Here is a 10530-nt window from a genome sequence, read left to right on the forward strand (position 1 = left end):
CTCTGCTCCCATGCCTGCAGCTGTGTCTGGAGGGATCTAGAAGTACTTAGCTTGGATGTAAAAGACAATAGACAGGCTCACTTAGCAAGGAAGTTGACTTTTGTCAAGGAAGCTACAGGCCTAGGCTATGACTCACTACCTGCCATGACTCGCTTTTAGTTGGGAATATTTATGTTCAGATCACCCTACGTGGTTAATTTCATCCCCTGAGATTGCAGGGCCCGCCATGCTGGCCTCGCCTAAGCTTGTGAAGTTTAGCATGTGGCCCCTTTTTTGTGCACAATAGGAAACAGATTTATTGAGAAAATAAAGGGCAAACCTAAAAATCACCATAATTCACTTTTCTCAACATTTTGTGAAGTCCTTTTCCAATCTTTAAAAAATGTACATACATATCTAATAACCATGTACCTGTTACTTATTGCTGTGTAACAAAACTATCCCAAAACTAAGCAACTGAAAACAACAACCATTTATTATTCATCACAGTCAGTGGTTCAACGGGGCAAGTCTGCTGATCTGCCTGACGAGCCTGCTCTTAGCTGTTCATGTTTGTGATCTGCTGGCAGGTCAGCTATAGGCTGGCTCGTCTCAGATAATCTGAGCTGGGGCACCTCAGCTTTTCTCCGCCTGTCATTCACAGCCCTCCAGCAGGTTAACCAGGGCATGTGTGAGGTACGTTCTGGTTAAACAAAAAAACCACAGGCCAAAATGACATTACTCATGTTAACAGCCCATGATACCAAACCTAGATTTAGTGACTGGTCTAATTGCAGCTCCAACCTCTTCCAGAAACATAATCTTAATTAACCAGTCTGGGATTTTCTGGTCAAGAACTAGCGAGGTGGTCTGTCACCTAGGCCCCCTCCATCCCTCATAGAAAGAAGAGGCAATCTACATGCTAAAAACTCTTCCCTTTCTCTTTTCCCAAAGAAAAGATGTCCAGGCCCCAAATAGCCCTTTCTTTTCTTTTGTCAATAGCTCCCATGACCCACCTTTCTTCCTATAAAAACCTTCCATTTTATACAACCCCTTGGAGCATCCTTCTAGTTGCTAGATGGGGTGTTGCCTGATTCATGAATTAATTAAAGTCAAGCAGGCTTCTAAATTTACTCTGTTGAATTTTGTTTTTTAACATTCTCATGGTACAAAAAGAAAAAAAGAAAAAGAATTTTTAAAAAACAACAACAACAACAAAAAACAAACAAACAAAAAAAAGCAAAACATTCTCATGGTGATCACAGCGAAGCAAGAGAAGCAGCAGAAATACTCAATATTTCAAATCTCTGCTTGTTTCACGTCTGCTAACATCATGATAATAGCCAAAGCAAGTCACATGGCCAAACTCACTCTTCAAGAGGGTGGGGATATGGACTCTGCTTTATTATTATCATCATCATCATCATCATCATCATCATCATCACCTGAGGATATTTTTCTATTAACATTTAGGGTGAGTAGGAGGGAGGGCAGGGAGAGAAAGAGAGAGAAACATCAACATGAGAAGAGAGACACATGCCCTGCACATGCATTGACCCGGGCGGGGATGAACCTGCAATCGAGGTGCATGCCCTTGACTGGGAATTGAACCAGAGACCCTTTGGTTCGTGTGCCTATGCTCTAACCCAGGGGTGGGCAAACTTTTTGACTCGAGGGCCACAATGGGTTCTTAAACTGGACCGGAGGGCAGGAACAAAAGCATGGATGGAGTGTTTGTGTGAACTAATATAAATTCAAAGTAAAGGAGCGGAGGGGAGAGCAAGAGAACCAGATAGAACAGCCGGATCTGGCCCGCGGGCCGTAGTTTGCCCAAGGCTGCTCTAACCACTGAACAATACTGGCAGGGCTCCATTGATTTTTAAAGACAGTGGAAGGGAGGGAGGAGGGAAGGAGAGAGAGAGAGAGAGAGAGAGAGAGAGAGAGAGAAACATGGATGTGAGAGAGACACATTGATTGGTTGCCTCCCAAACATGCCCTGATCGAGGCTGAGGATTGAACCTGCAACTCAGGTATGTGCCCTTGACCGGGAGTCAAACCCAACACCCTGGTGCTCCGGTGGGCACTCTAACCACTGAGCACACCAGCCAGGGTGAATGTGTTTATAATATTTAAGACAATTTGCCATAATAGAGAATCTGGCTGATTATTTTTGTGATTTCAAATTGAATTGTATAATTTACTTTAGACTTGTGATTTGAACTTGAAAGTTATAAGATAATTTGATTATATGTGTAAGCATTATTGAAATCTTTAATATAACTTGATTTGTTACATTTAAAAGCTTGAATTATTAGGTTTATGAGAGTTACTTACAGGCTTAAGAAGATACGTTTCTTGTTTGACTTGCAAATCTGCCCTATAAGGAATTTGAAGTGCTTGGGAAAAAAGTATATTAAATTTGTAAATGTAATTTAAATATTTAAGAGAATTTAATTAATTAACTTTGTAAATGGCATGAGTAATGTTCAAGCAAATCGAACATGTCAAACCCAGGGGCTAATTGAACATTAATAAAGGAACAAGTTATTGCTCTTATTTTTATACAAAAAATATAAGATTTCTAAACAGAACATCAAAGTTATGTAAGTTACACTTAAAAATTTAAGAAAATCTGTTTACAACTTTAATTAATTGAAAATTAATTTAAACATGAGCAACTGCAAACAATCCTTTCTACTCTCAATGTGCCTAGGATACTCACCAACTTGGCAGCTGATTCCGGTCATTTCACAGTATTTTTCCTCTGAGCCCCTGTAGCCCCCATTCCTGGGAACTCTCACTAGCCCTGTCTTTGTGGCTATTTAACTTTTAAAATATATACATTTGTATTGATTTCAGTCAGGAAGGGAGAGGGAGAGAGAGATAGAAACATCAATGATGAGAGAGAATCATTGATCAGCTGCCTCCTGCACACCCCCTATGGGGGGTCAAGCCCACAACCCTGGCATGTGCCCTTGACCGGGAATCGAAACTTGACCTCCTGGTTCATAGGTTAATGCTCAACCACTGAGCCACGCCAGCCAGGCTGGTTATTTAACTTTTATAAGAATTCACTTTTATCTGAGCATTTTGAGGGCAAGACGCTCTAACCACTGAGCACACCAGCCAGGGTGAATCTGTCTATAATATAAGGGCTTAGCAAGTCCCTGGCATGGAGTAAACACTCAATAAATGTTAGCTATTTCCATCCCCACCCCCCATCTCTATATCCCACAGCATCCGCAAGCTTCAATAATTACTCATTGAATATCTTTCCTCTTGATCCAATATTTTCTAAAAGTTTGACTTACAGAAAAACCTAAATTCCAAAAAGCATTTTATGGTCAAAAATGTCCATCTGGGACAAAACTTAAAAGAACTAAAAATTAGGACTATTTATTCCAACAGCAGGGAAATGGTTGAGTAATTTTAATTTTTTTATTTTATTGACTTGAGAGAAAGAGGAAGGGTGAGGGAGAGAGAGAGAAACATCCATGTAAGAGAGACACCATCAATTGGTTACCTCCCCCATGCACCCAACCTGCAACCAGGTACATGCCCTTGGCTAGGTATTGAACCTGAGACCCTTCAGTGAGAGTCCTAGCCACTGAGCACACCAGCTAGGGCTGGTTGAGCAATTTTATTTATTCCTTTATATATCACCTTGTTTCAAAAAAGGATTTAAGTTGGTTTATGGAGGACTAAACCAAAAAGCTAGATAAAATATTTAAAGCAATAAATAAATATTTAAAACAAGAAAGATAAGGAAAGGGAAAACAAAGATGGCAAAGTGGGAGGGCTAGAAGTGGGCTTAGCAGTATAAAAAGTACACATTGTAAAGTCATATAATTTGTCGGGTAAGATTTGCTCTAAGCTTTCTAGCAGTGAATTCAACTCAAAGTAAAAACTCGCAGGGTCTGTAGGCCCAAAACTAATTGCTGTAGAAGAGTTAAATAAACTCTTCTTTATTTTATTTTATTTTTTACAATATACAAGCTAAATCTATTACCAGATTGTAGATACAAAATAATTAACCATTTACATGCAATAAACAATAATATTTCAAGAAAAACTATTTTAAATATACCAATAAACTCTTCTAGAGAGCTAGATCATAGGGCATCCTCCTCTGAGTAACAGAGGCGCACCATCAGGGATCACCACCCTCAGCCGCTCCCGGGGGAGAAAACAGCACCTCCGGAGGATGGGCCGAGACACATTTCTGTCCCCATGCAATGGAAGGCCCATATTCCCGGGTTCGGGATGCAAAAGTAATTGATGATAACCCAGTTAATGGACTGTTACAATGCGTGCGAGTACTGAGGGTCGGCGCTTACGTGACAACGTTAAGTGGAAAAATTGGAGAAGACAGAAACAAAAATATCAAACGATGGTAAGGAATTTATCGGAATAAAATTCGCTAAAATGTTAACAGTAGTAATTGCTTTTTAAAATTTCTATTTTCTTCAGATGTCCAAGGGAAGTAGAATGGGGAAAAGTCCTTAAGAAGATGATTCACGTAAAGTCTAAACCAGGATTAAGCCAAGCCTCGCATCCGCGCCGTCGCGCGTTCTGACCTGGGGAAAAGCCTGGACCAACGGCGCCGCGGCCGGGGAGGCCACCGAGACGCAGGTCCTCCGCGCAGCCTAGAGGGGCCGGGCCGGCCGGAAGCGGGACCAAGGCTCCGCGCAGGGTCGGCGGCAGGGAGGGCTTCCGCTGCTCCACGCCGGTGGTCCCTAGGCGCGCAGCGGGAGCGGACGGCTTGCACTTTACCCCGCCGACGTCCCCTCGCCCTCGCCCTCGCCCTCGCCCAGCAACGTCAGCGCCTGAGGCGGGGTCGACACCGGTGCGCCCCGACCGCCTCTTCTCAGGCCGCCCATCCCCCCCTACTCAAACTTCCACCCCTGCGTGTCCTTGGAGGAGGGTGGTGGGTGAACAAACTCTTCCCGGAACTGGTGACCTTCGAGGACGTGGACGTGGGCTTCAGGATCGAGGGTGGAAGCGCCTGGGCCGCCCTCGGGGGCGCTACACGGACGCGATGCTAAAGAAATGTGGAGGCGTCATGGCACCGAGTCAGCGCTCGCTTGGGACCCTGGCGGCCGCACTGGCGCACTGGAAGACCCACCGCAGGACCTCCCTCACTGGTCTTCCCCCGCCGCCTCCCGCGGGTTCCCGACCGTCAGACTGGAGAGCAGCATGTGCCCGATGGACAGACTTTGGGCTCCAGTGTCTTGCTTTTGTTTTCGTCAGTATTTCCTTGGTTCTTGTATTACTTATTTTTATGTCAGACAAAAGGGCTTTGACTTGGCCTGTGCCCCTTCGGGGCTTGCAAGCGCTCTGGGTGCGAGTGCCGCTGGAGCGAGCTGAGCTGCGTGGTTCCCGCCCCGGTACCGACAGCCTTGGGGTGCGGCCGCTGAGCCTGAGACCAGATGTTCTGCTCTGGCCCATGTCTCCTGGTTCATCCCTGTTAACAGCGGCAGGTTTCTAAGCGTTCCCAACCACGGCCTTTCTCAGCCCGGGGTTCCCCGTCGGTGTCCCCACAGCAGGATGGGGACCAGGGACCGATGGGCGGGTGTCTAGGGTGGCTGCTCACTGCCACTGCCCGTCAGGCCCTGCCGGACGCCCCGAAAGCACTTCCCACCAGGACCACACGCTTTCCAGGCCTCAGAGTATAATCTGGCCCCAGGGAAAGCATATTTCTCTAACCTCCCCAAATACGGGGTGTCCCAAAAATGTGTTCACACTTTAACAGCTGATAGCTCAGTTTAAAAAATGAAAAGTATTTAAATAAACACTGCCTTTATAATTACTCAAAGTGTATGTACACATGGGGGGGAGGGCTATATATGAAACGAGTCTTTAGCTACTTTTGTCACTATAATCCTGTGTCAGGATAGCTTAAGTTAAATTTGGGAGACATTAAGGTGAAAGATTCCTGTCTGCAGTTTGCCAGTCCCTCTTCCTTGGTAGTTAGAAAAGGAGAGAGTATCTAAGAATGGGATTGAACCCTACCCTTAATGAGATTGTGGTAGAAAAGAGGTTCCCAGGCTGGCCTGTGTGGCTCAGTGGTTGAGCCTTGACCCATGAACCATGAGGTCACGGTTTGATTCCCAGTTGGGGCATATGCCTGAGTTGCAGGCTCGATCCCAAGTATGGGGTGGGCAGGAGGCAGCCAATCAATGATTCTCTCATCATTGATGTTTCTATCTCCCTCTCCGGAAATATAGACCAGGCTTTCACCACCACCACCACTCCCCCATTGTTTATATTTCTGTAATAATCAGAAAAACCTTTATTTGGGAAGCTTTTTTAGGTCAGAGTGGACAGAAAGAATGTGGAAAGCTGCAAAGTCTATAGCTAGTCTTGGGGAGAAAGAAAAAAGGGAGCAAGCGAATTGGGTATCTAGCGCTACAAGAAGGAGCCAGGGGTCAGAACAAAGAGCACAGCTAGCTTGCGTGGGGCCATGGGACCCGGGTCACCATCAGACAGTTGTCCCGGTACCTGATTCCTTAGCATGCTGATGCTTTGCCCACAGTAGGATTTGCAATTTATAAACAGGTTTGGAAAGAGGGGAAGTTGTGTGTCATGGCCAGGTGCATGAGTACAGGAAGGCCTCTGGGCCCCTGGCCTGGTCTCCCTTCTACTTGTAGTGATTGCAGTAAGTCATTCTAAAGGCTTATGAGTTCTAGTGTTAAGCATATAGGCTCATTCTAATTAGTTTTCTCCTGCTGGTTGGTCTTACCAATGTGTATCCAGCCTTTTTCTTTCAGGTCTTGCTCTGGTTCAGAGTTACTGAGAAGGAAGGCTTAAGGTGGGTTTCCTTCTACCCTCCCCAGTTCCCAGCGGACTCAGGATTTCTGAGTGAGCAGATGTAGCATTTACATTCTTATGTGCTCTACTTAGCAACAGTATCTTCATTTTTGTTTGGAAATGGAAGCAGAGGAGAGAATGGGGCTTTGGATCTGCAGCTCCCAAATTATCAGAACCCTCATCCTATATAATAAAAGGTTAATATGCAAATAGACTGAACAGCAGAACGACTGGTTGCTATGACGTGCACTGACCACCAGGGAGCAGATGCTTAATGCAGGAGTTGCCCCCTGGTGGTCAGTGCACTCCCACAAGGGGAGTGCCACTCAGCCAGAAGCCAGGCTCATGGCTGGCAAGCGCAGCGGTGGTGGCGGGAACCTCTCTGCCTCTACAGCAGCACCAAGCCATCAGTCGGACATCCCCTGAGGGATCCTGGACTGCAAAAGGGTGCAGGCCAGGCTGAGGGACCCCCCTGAGTGCACAAATTTCCTGCATCGGGCCTCTAGTGTTCAAATAAGTTCCACTCTGAATCCAGTGGCCCCTATTCTGACATTGGACTAGAAAAGATGCCTGGATGATGGCAATGGGACCTCCATCCTCCTCCCTCCCCTCTGCCCTCTTAGTGAAATCATGGAGACTTCTCATCCAGGGCAATGGGAGGGGGACTGGAAAGTTACCTCAACAGGAAAAGCTATTTTGCCCCTTAAAGGTAAAAACCACCCCTGGCTGCCTGGAGGTCCAGGAGCCAGTGCCTGTTCTATGCTCTCCTGGTTGCATGCATTGGGCCCTCGCCCTGGTGCAGGATCGATGCCCCCACCTCTCACCCCATGATCCAGTCCTCTCCACAGGTTTGCTAAAGGCAAAAGAATAACTTCACCCACCAGACATTTAAACAGTTGAGGCTTTATTGCTGATAAGGTTAACTTAAACATTACACTGTCAAATTCTCTTTAAAAAATTAAATACACAGTGGTTAGAGCCTCAGACTGAAGGGTCAAGGGTTCAATTCCTGGTCAAGGGCACATACCTCAGTTGCAGGTTCCCCTTCAGCCCCTGTCAGGGTGAGAGTGGGAGGCAACCAATCTCTCTCTCTCTCTCTCTCTCTCTCTCTCTCTCTCTCTCTCTCTCTCTCTTTCTCTCTCTCTCTCTCTCCTTCCCTTCCTCTCTCTCAAAACATCAATGGGAAAAATATCCTCACTCCTTTGGTGAGGATATTTTAAAAATTACTGCTTATTTTCTGATTATAGAATTATTGTTCATTGTAGAAAATTTGGAAAATACAGAAAAATAAAAAAAATTACAAAAGTACAAATTAAAGCAATTCATTTCTAATTACTTCCTGAGACATAACCTTTGTTTAGGGGTCCCACCAGGGTTTCTTTTTCTGAGCATAGAGTTTTTTAAACACAGCTGGGATCATATGATACATCTATTTTGTAAACTGATTTTTCAAATGTCCTCTATTATGAACATTCCCCCATGGCAGTCTCTCCTCTGTCACATCATGTTTTGTAATGGCTGCATAGTCTTACACAGATATAGTCTTGCACTAGAATAAAGTTTGTAAGAAAATATGTAGGAAATCAAACAATACCAAACAATTCAAAAGAGGGGTTGGTCTTAATAACTGGGGTCACCAAGCTATGTGATAGCCGTTCATGTGTATTTGGACACGTTTGAATCAGATTGCACTACAGCTTTCCAAGTCACACCTGAGACAATGCCTGGATCATGTGCAGCAGGGTCTCCTTACCCAAACCTGCAGAGGTGACTGGGTTCTGCAGGTGATCATCTTGTCTCCTACCACTCTCCTGAGCGCCTGTCACCATCCCCCTTCCCCAAAGATGGACACCCGAACATCTTATATGGCTGTCCATCATGCCACTGTATATACATATTACCTTATAACCTTTCCCCCAAAACTTACATCTCATTTTCTGTGTGGAGAGAATCCATATCTTTGTAACATCTAAGTATTTAATTGACAAAAATGTGTATTAGCTTTACACAATGTTAAATGAATGTTTAGATTTTTTAGATTGGCAGAAACCTATTCAGTCTCCTTTTCTCTTGGAGACATTTGCAAATTGATTTAATGTGTGTGCATAATTTTCATTTTTTAAATATTTTTTTTATTGATTTCAGAGAGAAAGGGAGAGGGAGAGAGAGATGGAAACATCAATGATAAGAGAGACTCATTGATCAGCTGCCTCCTGCATGCCTCCAACTGGGGATCAAGCCCAAAACCCAGGCATGTGCCCTAACTATGAATTGAGCCGTGACCTCCTGGTTCATAGGTCAATGCTCAATCACTGAGCCATGCCGGTTTGGCATGTGTGCGTAATTTTTAAATTCAAGCAAAGACTTTGTTTATTGCTATACACAGTCATTCAACTTTTTTAAAAAATATATTTTTTATAGATTTTTTACGGAGGGAGGAAGGGAGAGGGACAGAGAGAGAAAGAGAGAAACATTGATGTGAGAGTGGAACATAGATCTGCTGCCTCCTGCATGCTCTCTACCAGGTATCAAGCTCACAAGCTGGGTATGTGCCCTGACTGGGAATGGAACTGGCAACCTTTTCTTAGGTGCATGGAATGATACCCATGGATATCATTCTGAGCCACACAGCCAGAGCTCAACTTTTAAAAAATATTTTGTGCCTGGCCAGTTGCTCAGTGGTTAGAGCATTGGCCCTCAGATTGAAGGGTTGCAGTTTCAATTCCCTGTCAAGGGCACATACCTCGGTTTCAGGTTCAATCCTTGGCCCCGGTAGGGGCGCGTGCATGAAGTAACAAGCTGATGTGTCTCATATGGATGTTTCTCTCTTTCTCCTCCTCTCCTTCCTCCCTCCCATTCTATCTAAAAATCAATGGAGCCCTAACTGGTTTGGCTTAGTGGATAGAGCGTCGGCCTGTGGACTGAGGAGTCCCGGGTTCGATTCTGGTCAAGGGCATGTACCTTGGTTGCAGGGACATCTGCAGTAGGGTGTGTGCAGGAGGCAGCTGATCGATGTTTCTCTCCCATCGATGTTTCTAACCTTCTATCCCTCTCCCTTCCTCTCTGTAAAATATCAATAAAATATATTTTTTTAAAAATCAATGGAAAAAGTATCCTTAGGTGAGGATTTAAAATATATATATACTAGAGGCCCGGTGCATGAAATTCGTGCATGGTGGGGGGTTGTCCCTCAGCCTGGCCTGCACCCTCTTAAATCTGGGACCCCTTGGGAGATGTCCGACTGCCGGTTTAGGCCCACAGGGATCGGGCCTAAACTGGCAGTAGGACATCCCTCTCACAATCTGGGACTGCTGCCTCCGAACTGCTCGCCTGCCTGCCTGCCTGCCTGATTGCCCCCTAACCTTTCCCCTGCCAGTCTGATTGATGCCTAACTGCTCCCCTGCTGGCCCGATCGTCCCCAACTGCCCTGCAGGCCTGGTCACTCCCAACTGCCCTCCCCTGCTGGCCTGATCTCACCCCTAACTGCCCTCCCTTGCAGGCCTGGTCCCCCCCAACTGCCCTCCATTACAGGCCTGGTCCCCCCCAACTACCTTCCTTGCAGGCCTGGTTGTCCCCAACTGCCCTCCCCTGCTGGCCTGTTTGTCCCCAACTGCCTTCCCCTCCCAGCCTGATCACCCCCAACTACCCTCCCCTGCTGGCCATCTTGTGGAGGCCATCTTGTGATGATGTGGGGCAGCCATCTTGTGGTGGCCATCTTGTGATGATGTGGGGCAGCCATCT

This window comes from Plecotus auritus, assembly GCF_963455305.1.
Source record: "Plecotus auritus genome assembly, chromosome: 4".
Taxonomy (NCBI): Eukaryota; Metazoa; Chordata; class Mammalia; order Chiroptera; family Vespertilionidae; genus Plecotus; species Plecotus auritus.